Raw genomic sequence first — 11338 nt, 5'->3', positions numbered from 1 at the left:
TTCAAATATTCGAATTTTTTACTGGAACTTTACAAGCTATAATTAGTATTTATTGTTTATTATTTGTTTTTGCTATAATGAATTTTTGCTAATCAGAATTCTTTCAGAAAAATAGTGAATCATATAAGCCCTGGTCAAAAAGAAAGAGGCGATTTCAAATGACGACAAAAGGCGGATACCATATTATCACAGACGACCTAATTTAAAAAAAAAAAATATATATGTAGCCACATGCATGTGGAAGGAGTGGAATTCTTAAGTGTATATAACTTGACTTGCATGTATTTCACGTAAAAATATTTCACCATGCAGATGGGTATTGAAAAATAAATAAATTTATGAATGATTTATTTTCTGTTTTCTTCATTCATTGATAGCTAGATATGTTGAATATTACATCCAAGTAAATTAGTAAAAAAAATCATAGAACAATTATGTTTGGTAGGAATGCAAAATTATAAGTAAAAAAATGTCTACAACACCCGGTATTCCCAGGCGGTCACCCATCCAAGTACTAACCGGGCTCGACGTTGCTTAACTTCGGTGATCGGACGAGAACCGGTGTTTTCAACGTGATATGGTCGTAGACACAGAAGTGTTAAAATTTTTGATATATAAGGTTAGGTAGTAGCATTTTTGAAAAGAAATTTATATAAAACAGATTTTTTCAGAAGCAAAACTTTACATTAATTGTTTGGTAGAAATGCAAAATTATAGGTACAAAAAATGTCTACAACACCCGGTATTCCCAGGCGGTCACCCATCCAAGTACTAACCGGGCTCGACGTTGCTTAACTTCGGTGATCGGACGAGAACCGGTGTTTTCAACGTGATATGGTCGTAGACACAGAAGTGTCAAAATGTTTGATATATAAAGTTAGGAAGTAGCAATTTTGAACAGATCTAGAATTTGTATAAAAAAAAATTTCAGGTTTAAGATAGAAGCAAAACTAAACACTTACTGCACGATCCAGAGAGTGGAAGATAGTAAAACTAGGCAAGTACACATGGACTTTATAGTAGAAAAAAATTGCAGAGAAGACAGAGAGATTTAGAATATGGGACAAGCTATATTTTATTTGTGACTAATACCATGCAACAATTTCAGACTCTTTTTGAAAAATTTTGGTAGCCCTTAAAAGGGCTGTTTAAGCTTTAAAAGCATCAGGATGCTTCCTTTATTTACTTCTTCTTTGGTGTCTTTGCCTTCTTTGGTTTAGCTGCAGCCTTTGTCTTCTTGGGAGATTTTGTGGCTTTCTTTGCAGATTTGGCAGCAGGTTTTGCAGCAGGTTTCTTTGCAGCTGGTTTCTTTGCTTTTGGTTTAGCTGCTTTCTTTTCACCTGCTGGTTTCTTTGCTGCAGGTTTCTTTGCGGCAGTCTTTTTGGTAGGTGTCTTTGCCTTCTTTGGCTTGGCGGCTTTAGGTTTAACTACTTTCTTTGCTGGTTTCTTAGCTGGTTTAGCCACTTCCCCAATCTTAAAGCTTCCAGAAGCGCCGGTACCCTTCGACTGTTTCAAGCTATTGCTCTTCACTCCTGATTTCAGAGCTAACTTCAAGTGAGTGTTTACTGTTTTTGCATCGCTACCAACGCTGAAGTTTGCTAAGATATACTTAAGGATGGCTTGACGGCTGGAGCCTCCACGCTCTTTCAAAGCAGATATAGCCTTTCCGACCATCTCGCTGTATTTTGGATGAGTAGCTACTTTCTTTGGTTTAGCTGCAACTTTCTTCTTTGGTGACTTAGCTGGGGTCTTTACTACTGGTGCTGGTGCGTCTGACATTTTGCGGTTTTGGTTGTTGAACGATGTGTGCGAATGAACGACAGATTACAATGTTTACCAAACCTCACTGACATAGTGTAATTATCTATCTAACGCGGACCTCGACGAGAGCACCCTTAAACTTTCATGACAATCTAATTCAAACAGATCGACAAGAAAATCTGTGTGCTTGTTCGACAAGTTTTAATCATTTGTTTCAAATAAATTGTACGTTTTGATATATAAATCATACACGAAAATCTTCAGCAGGAATTTTTCTTTCAGAATATGTCATAAGAATTAAACAAAATACCACGAGTAAAGAAATATTTACGATTAATGTACAACTTGTCAATTTCTCTCGTGCGATTCTTCATCAGAAAACGTGTTGTATTATTTCACAAAAACTAGATTGTGCCGTAAAAATGATATACCTTTGTAGTAAAATCATTTCTTTATATGTTTTTGCTTTCAGATATACGTAGAAATAAAGAGACTTCCCAAAAATTTAGATTTTGCCTTCGATATGAAAGCACACAAAGATGGCAAACTTCGAAAGCGGGACTTCCTTGACCGAGATGAAAGACGTTTCAAATATTCGAATTTTTTACTGGAACTTTACAAGCTATAATTAGTATTTATTGTTTATTATTTGTTTTTGCTATAATGAATTTTTGCTAATCAGAATTCTTTCAGAAAAATAGTGAATCATATAAGCCCTGGTCAAAAAGAAAGAGGCGATTTCAAATGACGACAAAAGGCGGATACCATATTATCACAGACGACCTAATTTAAAAAAAAAAAATATATATGTAGCCACATGCATGTGGAAGGAGTGGAATTCTTAAGTGTATATAACTTGACTTGCATGTATTTCACGTAAAAATATTTCACCATGCAGATGGGTATTGAAAAATAAATAAATTTATGAATGATTTATTTTCTGTTTTCTTCATTCATTGATAGCTAGATATGTTGAATATTACATCCAAGTAAATTAGTAAAAAAAATCATAGAACAATTATGTTTGGTAGGAATGCAAAATTATAAGTAAAAAAATGTCTACAACACCCGGTATTCCCAGGCGGTCACCCATCCAAGTACTAACCGGGCTCGACGTTGCTTAACTTCGGTGATCGGACGAGAACCGGTGTTTTCAACGTGATATGGTCGTAGACACAGAAGTGTTAAAATTTTTGATATATAAGGTTAGGTAGTAGCATTTTTGAAAAGAAATTTATATAAAACAGATTTTTTCAGAAGCAAAACTTTACATTAATTGTTTGGTAGAAATGCAAAATTATAGGTACAAAAAATGTCTACAACACCCGGTATTCCCAGGCGGTCACCCATCCAAGTACTAACCGGGCTCGACGTTGCTTAACTTCGGTGATCGGACGAGAACCGGTGTTTTCAACGTGATATGGTCGTAGACACAGAAGTGTCAAAATGTTTGATATATAAAGTTAGGAAGTAGCAATTTTGAACAGATCTAGAATTTGTATAAAAAAAAATTTCAGGTTTAAGATAGAAGCAAAACTAAACACTTACTGCACGATCCAGAGAGTGGAAGATAGTAAAACTAGGCAAGTACACATGGACTTTATAGTAGAAAAAAATTGCAGAGAAGACAGAGAGATTTAGAATATGGGACAAGCTATATTTTATTTGTGACTAATACCATGCAACAATTTCAGACTCTTTTTGAAAAATTTTGGTAGCCCTTAAAAGGGCTGTTTAAGCTTTAAAAGCATCAGGATGCTTCCTTTATTTACTTCTTCTTTGGTGTCTTTGCCTTCTTTGGTTTAGCTGCAGCCTTTGTCTTCTTGGGAGATTTTGTGGCTTTCTTTGCAGATTTGGCAGCAGGTTTTGCAGCAGGTTTCTTTGCAGCTGGTTTCTTTGCTTTTGGTTTAGCTGCTTTCTTTTCACCTGCTGGTTTCTTTGCTGCAGGTTTCTTTGCGGCAGTCTTTTTGGTAGGTGTCTTTGCCTTCTTTGGCTTGGCGGCTTTAGGTTTAACTACTTTCTTTGCTGGTTTCTTAGCTGGTTTAGCCACTTCCCCAATCTTAAAGCTTCCAGAAGCGCCGGTACCCTTCGACTGTTTCAAGCTATTGCTCTTCACTCCTGATTTCAGAGCTAACTTCAAGTGAGTGTTTACTGTTTTTGCATCGCTACCAACGCTGAAGTTTGCTAAGATATACTTAAGGATGGCTTGACGGCTGGAGCCTCCACGCTCTTTCAAAGCAGATATAGCCTTTCCGACCATCTCGCTGTATTTTGGATGAGTAGCTACTTTCTTTGGTTTAGCTGCAACTTTCTTCTTTGGTGACTTAGCTGGGGTCTTTACTACTGGTGCTGGTGCGTCTGACATTTTGCGGTTTTGGTTGTTGAACGATGTGTGCGAATGAACGACAGATTACAATGTTTACCAAACCTCACTGACATAGTGTAATTATCTATCTAACGCGGACCTCGACGAGAGCACCCTTAAACTTTCATGACAATCTAATTCAAACAGATCGACAAGAAAATCTGTGTGCTTGTTCGACAAGTTTTAATCATTTGTTTCAAATAAATTGTACGTTTTGATATATAAATCATACACGAAAATCTTCAGCAGGAATTTTTCTTTCAGAATATGTCATAAGAATTAAACAAAATACCACGAGTAAAGAAATATTTACGATTAATGTACAACTTGTCAATTTCTCTCGTGCGATTCTTCATCAGAAAACGTGTTGTATTATTTCACAAAAACTAGATTGTGCCGTAAAAATGATATACCTTTGTAGTAAAATCATTTCTTTATATGTTTTTGCTTTCAGATATACGTAGAAATAAAGAGACTTCCCAAAAATTTAGATTTTGCCTTCGATATGAAAGCACACAAAGATGGCAAACTTCGAAAGCGGGACTTCCTTGACCGAGATGAAAGACGTTTCAAATATTCGAATTTTTTACTGGAACTTTACAAGCTATAATTAGTATTTATTGTTTATTATTTGTTTTTGCTATAATGAATTTTTGCTAATCAGAATTCTTTCAGAAAAATAGTGAATCATATAAGCCCTGGTCAAAAAGAAAGAGGCGATTTCAAATGACGACAAAAGGCGGATACCATATTATCACAGACGACCTAATTTAAAAAAAAAATATATATATGTAGCCACATGCATGTGGAAGGAGTGGAATTCTTAAGTGTATATAACTTGACTTGCATGTATTTCACGTAAAAATATTTCACCATGCAGATGGGTATTGAAAAATAAATAAATTTATGAATGATTTATTTTCTGTTTTCTTCATTCATTGATAGCTAGATATGTTGAATATTACATCCAAGTAAATTAGTAAAAAAAATCATAGAACAATTATGTTTGGTAGGAATGCAAAATTATAAGTAAAAAAATGTCTACAACACCCGGTATTCCCAGGCGGTCACCCATCCAAGTACTAACCGGGCTCGACGTTGCTTAACTTCGGTGATCGGACGAGAACCGGTGTTTTCAACGTGATATGGTCGTAGACACAGAAGTGTTAAAATTTTTGATATATAAGGTTAGGTAGTAGCATTTTTGAAAAGAAATTTATATAAAACAGATTTTTTCAGAAGCAAAACTTTACATTAATTGTTTGGTAGAAATGCAAAATTATAGGTACAAAAAATGTCTACAACACCCGGTATTCCCAGGCGGTCACCCATCCAAGTACTAACCGGGCTCGACGTTGCTTAACTTCGGTGATCGGACGAGAACCGGTGTTTTCAACGTGATATGGTCGTAGACACAGAAGTGTCAAAATGTTTGATATATAAAGTTAGGAAGTAGCAATTTTGAACAGATCTAGAATTTGTATAAAAAAAAATTTCAGGTTTAAGATAGAAGCAAAACTAAACACTTACTGCACGATCCAGAGAGTGGAAGATAGTAAAACTAGGCAAGTACACATGGACTTTATAGTAGAAAAAAATTGCAGAGAAGACAGAGAGATTTAGAATATGGGACAAGCTATATTTTATTTGTGACTAATACCATGCAACAATTTCAGACTCTTTTTGAAAAATTTTGGTAGCCCTTAAAAGGGCTGTTTAAGCTTTAAAAGCATCAGGATGCTTCCTTTATTTACTTCTTCTTTGGTGTCTTTGCCTTCTTTGGTTTAGCTGCAGCCTTTGTCTTCTTGGGAGATTTTGTGGCTTTCTTTGCAGATTTGGCAGCAGGTTTTGCAGCAGGTTTCTTTGCAGCTGGTTTCTTTGCTTTTGGTTTAGCTGCTTTCTTTTCACCTGCTGGTTTCTTTGCTGCAGGTTTCTTTGCGGCAGTCTTTTTGGTAGGTGTCTTTGCCTTCTTTGGCTTGGCGGCTTTAGGTTTAACTACTTTCTTTGCTGGTTTCTTAGCTGGTTTAGCCACTTCCCCAATCTTAAAGCTTCCAGAAGCGCCGGTACCCTTCGACTGTTTCAAGCTATTGCTCTTCACTCCTGATTTCAGAGCTAACTTCAAGTGAGTGTTTACTGTTTTTGCATCGCTACCAACGCTGAAGTTTGCTAAGATATACTTAAGGATGGCTTGACGGCTGGAGCCTCCACGCTCTTTCAAAGCAGATATAGCCTTTCCGACCATCTCGCTGTATTTTGGATGAGTAGCTACTTTCTTTGGTTTAGCTGCAACTTTCTTCTTTGGTGACTTAGCTGGGGTCTTTACTACTGGTGCTGGTGCGTCTGACATTTTGCGGTTTTGGTTGTTGAACGATGTGTGCGAATGAACGACAGATTACAATGTTTACCAAACCTCACTGACATAGTGTAATTATCTATCTAACGCGGACCTCGACGAGAGCACCCTTAAACTTTCATGACAATCTAATTCAAACAGATCGACAAGAAAATCTGTGTGCTTGTTCGACAAGTTTTAATCATTTGTTTCAAATAAATTGTACGTTTTGATATATAAATCATACACGAAAATCTTCAGCAGGAATTTTTCTTTCAGAATATGTCATAAGAATTAAACAAAATACCACGAGTAAAGAAATATTTACGATTAATGTACAACTTGTCAATTTCTCTCGTGCGATTCTTCATCAGAAAACGTGTTGTATTATTTCACAAAAACTAGATTGTGCCGTAAAAATGATATACCTTTGTAGTAAAATCATTTCTTTATATGTTTTTGCTTTCAGATATACGTAGAAATAAAGAGACTTCCCAAAAATTTAGATTTTGCCTTCGATATGAAAGCACACAAAGATGGCAAACTTCGAAAGCGGGACTTCCTTGACCGAGATGAAAGACGTTTCAAATATTCGAATTTTTTACTGGAACTTTACAAGCTATAATTAGTATTTATTGTTTATTATTTGTTTTTGCTATAATGAATTTTTGCTAATCAGAATTCTTTCAGAAAAATAGTGAATCATATAAGCCCTGGTCAAAAAGAAAGAGGCGATTTCAAATGACGACAAAAGGCGGATACCATATTATCACAGACGACCTAATTTAAAAAAAAAATATATATATGTAGCCACATGCATGTGGAAGGAGTGGAATTCTTAAGTGTATATAACTTGACTTGCATGTATTTCACGTAAAAATATTTCACCATGCAGATGGGTATTGAAAAATAAATAAATTTATGAATGATTTATTTTCTGTTTTCTTCATTCATTGATAGCTAGATATGTTGAATATTACATCCAAGTAAATTAGTAAAAAAAATCATAGAACAATTATGTTTGGTAGGAATGCAAAATTATAAGTAAAAAAATGTCTACAACACCCGGTATTCCCAGGCGGTCACCCATCCAAGTACTAACCGGGCTCGACGTTGCTTAACTTCGGTGATCGGACGAGAACCGGTGTTTTCAACGTGATATGGTCGTAGACACAGAAGTGTTAAAATTTTTGATATATAAGGTTAGGTAGTAGCATTTTTGAAAAGAAATTTATATAAAACAGATTTTTTCAGAAGCAAAACTTTACATTAATTGTTTGGTAGAAATGCAAAATTATAGGTACAAAAAATGTCTACAACACCCGGTATTCCCAGGCGGTCACCCATCCAAGTACTAACCGGGCTCGACGTTGCTTAACTTCGGTGATCGGACGAGAACCGGTGTTTTCAACGTGATATGGTCGTAGACACAGAAGTGTCAAAATGTTTGATATATAAAGTTAGGAAGTAGCAATTTTGAACAGATCTAGAATTTGTATAAAAAAAAATTTCAGGTTTAAGATAGAAGCAAAACTAAACACTTACTGCACGATCCAGAGAGTGGAAGATAGTAAAACTAGGCAAGTACACATGGACTTTATAGTAGAAAAAAATTGCAGAGAAGACAGAGAGATTTAGAATATGGGACAAGCTATATTTTATTTGTGACTAATACCATGCAACAATTTCAGACTCTTTTTGAAAAATTTTGGTAGCCCTTAAAAGGGCTGTTTAAGCTTTAAAAGCATCAGGATGCTTCCTTTATTTACTTCTTCTTTGGTGTCTTTGCCTTCTTTGGTTTAGCTGCAGCCTTTGTCTTCTTGGGAGATTTTGTGGCTTTCTTTGCAGATTTGGCAGCAGGTTTTGCAGCAGGTTTCTTTGCAGCTGGTTTCTTTGCTTTTGGTTTAGCTGCTTTCTTTTCACCTGCTGGTTTCTTTGCTGCAGGTTTCTTTGCGGCAGTCTTTTTGGTAGGTGTCTTTGCCTTCTTTGGCTTGGCGGCTTTAGGTTTAACTACTTTCTTTGCTGGTTTCTTAGCTGGTTTAGCCACTTCCCCAATCTTAAAGCTTCCAGAAGCGCCGGTACCCTTCGACTGTTTCAAGCTATTGCTCTTCACTCCTGATTTCAGAGCTAACTTCAAGTGAGTGTTTACTGTTTTTGCATCGCTACCAACGCTGAAGTTTGCTAAGATATACTTAAGGATGGCTTGACGGCTGGAGCCTCCACGCTCTTTCAAAGCAGATATAGCCTTTCCGACCATCTCGCTGTATTTTGGATGAGTAGCTACTTTCTTTGGTTTAGCTGCAACTTTCTTCTTTGGTGACTTAGCTGGGGTCTTTACTACTGGTGCTGGTGCGTCTGACATTTTGCGGTTTTGGTTGTTGAACGATGTGTGCGAATGAACGACAGATTACAATGTTTACCAAACCTCACTGACATAGTGTAATTATCTATCTAACGCGGACCTCGACGAGAGCACCCTTAAACTTTCATGACAATCTAATTCAAACAGATCGACAAGAAAATCTGTGTGCTTGTTCGACAAGTTTTAATCATTTGTTTCAAATAAATTGTACGTTTTGATATATAAATCATACACGAAAATCTTCAGCAGGAATTTTTCTTTCAGAATATGTCATAAGAATTAAACAAAATACCACGAGTAAAGAAATATTTACGATTAATGTACAACTTGTCAATTTCTCTCGTGCGATTCTTCATCAGAAAACGTGTTGTATTATTTCACAAAAACTAGATTGTGCCGTAAAAATGATATACCTTTGTAGTAAAATCATTTCTTTATATGTTTTTGCTTTCAGATATACGTAGAAATAAAGAGACTTCCCAAAAATTTAGATTTTGCCTTCGATATGAAAGCACACAAAGATGGCAAACTTCGAAAGCGGGACTTCCTTGACCGAGATGAAAGACGTTTCAAATATTCGAATTTTTTACTGGAACTTTACAAGCTATAATTAGTATTTATTGTTTATTATTTGTTTTTGCTATAATGAATTTTTGCTAATCAGAATTCTTTCAGAAAAATAGTGAATCATATAAGCCCTGGTCAAAAAGAAAGAGGCGATTTCAAATGACGACAAAAGGCGGATACCATATTATCACAGACGACCTAATTTAAAAAAAATATATATATATGTAGCCACATGCATGTGGAAGGAGTGGAATTCTTAAGTGTATATAACTTGACTTGCATGTATTTCACGTAAAAATATTTCACCATGCAGATGGGTATTGAAAAATAAATAAATTTATGAATGATTTATTTTCTGTTTTCTTCATTCATTGATAGCTAGATATGTTGAATATTACATCCAAGTAAATTAGTAAAAAAAATCATAGAACAATTATGTTTGGTAGGAATGCAAAATTATAAGTAAAAAAATGTCTACAACACCCGGTATTCCCAGGCGGTCACCCATCCAAGTACTAACCGGGCTCGACGTTGCTTAACTTCGGTGATCGGACGAGAACCGGTGTTTTCAACGTGATATGGTCGTAGACACAGAAGTGTTAAAATTTTTGATATATAAGGTTAGGTAGTAGCATTTTTGAAAAGAAATTTATATAAAACAGATTTTTTCAGAAGCAAAACTTTACATTAATTGTTTGGTAGAAATGCAAAATTATAGGTACAAAAAATGTCTACAACACCCGGTATTCCCAGGCGGTCACCCATCCAAGTACTAACCGGGCTCGACGTTGCTTAACTTCGGTGATCGGACGAGAACCGGTGTTTTCAACGTGATATGGTCGTAGACACAGAAGTGTCAAAATGTTTGATATATAAAGTTAGGAAGTAGCAATTTTGAACAGATCTAGAATTTGTATAAAAAAAAATTTCAGGTTTAAGATAGAAGCAAAACTAAACACTTACTGCACGATCCAGAGAGTGGAAGATAGTAAAACTAGGCAAGTACACATGGACTTTATAGTAGAAAAAAATTGCAGAGAAGACAGAGAGATTTAGAATATGGGACAAGCTATATTTTATTTGTGACTAATACCATGCAACAATTTCAGACTCTTTTTGAAAAATTTTGGTAGCCCTTAAAAGGGCTGTTTAAGCTTTAAAAGCATCAGGATGCTTCCTTTATTTACTTCTTCTTTGGTGTCTTTGCCTTCTTTGGTTTAGCTGCAGCCTTTGTCTTCTTGGGAGATTTTGTGGCTTTCTTTGCAGATTTGGCAGCAGGTTTTGCAGCAGGTTTCTTTGCAGCTGGTTTCTTTGCTTTTGGTTTAGCTGCTTTCTTTTCACCTGCTGGTTTCTTTGCTGCAGGTTTCTTTGCGGCAGTCTTTTTGGTAGGTGTCTTTGCCTTCTTTGGCTTGGCGGCTTTAGGTTTAACTACTTTCTTTGCTGGTTTCTTAGCTGGTTTAGCCACTTCCCCAATCTTAAAGCTTCCAGAAGCGCCGGTACCCTTCGACTGTTTCAAGCTATTGCTCTTCACTCCTGATTTCAGAGCTAACTTCAAGTGAGTGTTTACTGTTTTTGCATCGCTACCAACGCTGAAGTTTGCTAAGATATACTTAAGGATGGCTTGACGGCTGGAGCCTCCACGCTCTTTCAAAGCAGATATAGCCTTTCCGACCATCTCGCTGTATTTTGGATGAGTAGCTACTTTCTTTGGTTTAGCTGCAACTTTCTTCTTTGGTGACTTAGCTGGGGTCTTTACTACTGGTGCTGGTGCGTCTGACATTTTGCGGTTTTGGTTGTTGAACGATGTGTGCGAATGAACGACAGATTACAATGTTTACCAAACCTCACTGACATAGTGTAATTATCTATCTAACGCGGACCTCGACGAGAGCACCCTTAAACTTTCATGACAATCTAATTCAAACAGATCGACAAGAAAATCTGTGTGCTT

The 11338-nt window shown here is 36.1% G+C and overlaps 10 non-coding genes across 10 annotated transcripts; all 10 read right to left on the bottom strand.

Annotated features, from left to right (window-relative positions):
* Nucleotides 1-470: 470 nt before the first annotated feature.
* Nucleotides 471-589, bottom strand: LOC139508004 (5S ribosomal RNA). The gene has a single exon (XR_011660971.1). It is a non-coding gene; the product is annotated as a 5S ribosomal RNA (ribosomal RNA).
* A 138-nt stretch (nucleotides 590-727) lies between these two features.
* LOC139508003 (5S ribosomal RNA) lies at nucleotides 728-846 on the bottom strand. Its single transcript, XR_011660970.1, has one exon. It is a non-coding gene; the product is annotated as a 5S ribosomal RNA (ribosomal RNA).
* Nucleotides 847-2817: 1971 nt separating this feature from the next.
* Nucleotides 2818-2936, bottom strand: LOC139508002 (5S ribosomal RNA). The gene has a single exon (XR_011660969.1). It is a non-coding gene; the product is annotated as a 5S ribosomal RNA (ribosomal RNA).
* A 138-nt stretch (nucleotides 2937-3074) lies between these two features.
* On the bottom strand, nucleotides 3075-3193 carry LOC139508001 (5S ribosomal RNA). The gene has a single exon (XR_011660968.1). It is a non-coding gene; the product is annotated as a 5S ribosomal RNA (ribosomal RNA).
* Nucleotides 3194-5164: 1971 nt separating this feature from the next.
* LOC139507999 (5S ribosomal RNA) lies at nucleotides 5165-5283 on the bottom strand. Its single transcript, XR_011660967.1, has one exon. It is a non-coding gene; the product is annotated as a 5S ribosomal RNA (ribosomal RNA).
* Nucleotides 5284-5421: 138 nt separating this feature from the next.
* LOC139507998 (5S ribosomal RNA) lies at nucleotides 5422-5540 on the bottom strand. Its single transcript, XR_011660966.1, has one exon. It is a non-coding gene; the product is annotated as a 5S ribosomal RNA (ribosomal RNA).
* A 1971-nt stretch (nucleotides 5541-7511) lies between these two features.
* Nucleotides 7512-7630, bottom strand: LOC139507997 (5S ribosomal RNA). Its single transcript, XR_011660965.1, has one exon. It is a non-coding gene; the product is annotated as a 5S ribosomal RNA (ribosomal RNA).
* Nucleotides 7631-7768: 138 nt separating this feature from the next.
* On the bottom strand, nucleotides 7769-7887 carry LOC139507996 (5S ribosomal RNA). The gene has a single exon (XR_011660964.1). It is a non-coding gene; the product is annotated as a 5S ribosomal RNA (ribosomal RNA).
* A 1971-nt stretch (nucleotides 7888-9858) lies between these two features.
* LOC139507995 (5S ribosomal RNA) lies at nucleotides 9859-9977 on the bottom strand. The gene has a single exon (XR_011660963.1). It is a non-coding gene; the product is annotated as a 5S ribosomal RNA (ribosomal RNA).
* Nucleotides 9978-10115: 138 nt separating this feature from the next.
* LOC139507993 (5S ribosomal RNA) lies at nucleotides 10116-10234 on the bottom strand. The gene has a single exon (XR_011660960.1). It is a non-coding gene; the product is annotated as a 5S ribosomal RNA (ribosomal RNA).
* Between the last annotated feature and the right edge of the window lie 1104 nt (nucleotides 10235-11338).

The sequence above is a fragment of the Mytilus edulis genome, unplaced genomic scaffold (genome assembly GCF_963676685.1).
Source record: "Mytilus edulis unplaced genomic scaffold, xbMytEdul2.2 SCAFFOLD_1058, whole genome shotgun sequence".
NCBI lineage: Eukaryota > Metazoa > Mollusca > Bivalvia > Mytilida > Mytilidae > Mytilus > Mytilus edulis.
The sequence above is the reverse complement of the archived record's forward strand: the minus strand, read 5'-3'. Positions and strand labels throughout refer to the sequence as shown.